A 1,934-nucleotide genomic window follows, 5' to 3' on the forward strand; every position below is an offset into this window, starting at 1 on the left:
AACTAAATAAATTGCCTACGATAGGCGAAAGTGGAAGAGTGTGCAAGGAGCAGTAATTAAAGAAATTGCCTACGATAGTCCTAAGTGGTGCCATAGGAAGTGAAAGGTAATGAAAATCTTGTTGGAGAGAACTACACACTGGATGGGCTTGCTAGCAAGCTATTCATTTACATGATGTGTGAATGTGTGAGGTAAGTGTGCGAAGACACGGGTCCAAGTGCAAAAAACTTCAAGAATGTAAGTTATGAACACACAAGATGTCATGCGAGAAAGAATGCAAAAGTACAAAGTGTGAACCTCCCGTGACATGATACAAAGTGACATAAGGATGTCAAAAAACAAATATATACAGTAATGTGTCGCTGGGAGGCACAAATACTCATCACGTGCATATGAGGGTGTATGCTCTCAAATGCACTACAGTGTGCAAATGTGGATGAGCTAATGCAAACAATGTGAAAAAGCATGCAATTGATGCAACATACTAAATAAAAAAGGGTTGATCGCTTGATTGGATCGGTGTTGGTCGTTCGATGGAGCCAACTGAGGTGGTGGATTGAGCTAACATGGGTAGTTGATCGACAGAAAGTGGTCGTCGATGTGATTGGGCTGGTGGCGATCAATCAATTGGGTAGACTAAAGATGGTCGATAGAGCTAGGGTGTGTGGTTGATTGATGAAGGATGCTCAATCGATATGATCTAGTTGGTGGCGACCAATCAATTGAGTGGATCAAACATGGTCGATCGAGCTGGAGTGTACGGTCAAACGTCGAAGGATGGCCGATTGATGCAATCAGACCAATGGCAGTCAGTCGATTGAGTGGACCAAAGATGGTCAATCTGGACGGGGTGTGAGTCCGATCGATGAAGGATGGTCGATCAATCCGTTCAACGCCAATGATTGCTAATCGATTGAGTGGGCTGAAGATGGTTGATCGGGCTAGGGTGTGTGACTGATCAACAAAGGTTAGTCGGTCTATACGATCGAGCTGATAGAGACCGATCAATCAAATCTACGGGAGAGATTGTCGATCAAGGTGGTCGATTGACAACACATGGAAAAAATGGATGTTTTTAATGTTTTTAATGCATATTTTATTAAGCATATTTTATTAACTATGCGGTGCACATAATGAAAATGCAAACACATGAAGTATGTGACTCGATTAGGTTTGAAGATGAATCATATTTTTCTTAGTGAACTCACAGTAAATCTATGAGTGATGGAGAGGTATACCAACATCTTATTGTACGAGGCAACAAGATGCCCACCTTCATTTGGACGACACTAGATGGGGACTCTCCATGATCGCGAAGATCAAGAAGACAACAACCAAAGGAATGCCTTTATTTTTTTGGCCGGTGGATTTTAAATGTCCATCCGGATGAAACCAACGATGCAAACAACGAGATTAGCACAACACCGCTTTCAAATTTTGGGCTAGAAAGAAAAAGGATAGGTTTTACTCTTTGGATTTATAGGGGAAAACACAAAGCACCTAATTTTATGGGTCTTTCTCTAAGCACACAAAAATCCTAACCTAACTTCTCTTACATCCAGACCTAGGGGGCTCTAGGAATGAAAATCACAGGAGTTCATGAGATCTCAGGGACACGATGGTTGATGACACATTCTCTGGGCTTGCTCGAGCTCCTCCGAGGTGACATTGACAAAGCCTAATTCCTTCTCCAAGATAGTGAAGAATCTTTCCTCACCAGAGAGTATGACAAGGCCAGAGTTTGTCCTTCTCCAAAGTGATGAATATGCTCTCTTCGCCAGAGAGAATGAATAGATCATTGGAGTTCTCCTTCTCCAATGCTATGAAGAAGCTTTCCTATGATCAACTTACGAGGAGTCACTGGAGATGAAGAAGGTGATGGAGGAAGTGAAGAAAAATAAGAAGAAGAAGGGGAGGAAGATGGAAGAAATCTT

Source organism: Phalaenopsis equestris, unplaced genomic scaffold (assembly GCF_001263595.1).
Source record: "Phalaenopsis equestris unplaced genomic scaffold, ASM126359v1 Scaffold000151, whole genome shotgun sequence".
Classification (NCBI taxonomy): Eukaryota; Viridiplantae; Streptophyta; class Magnoliopsida; order Asparagales; family Orchidaceae; genus Phalaenopsis; species Phalaenopsis equestris.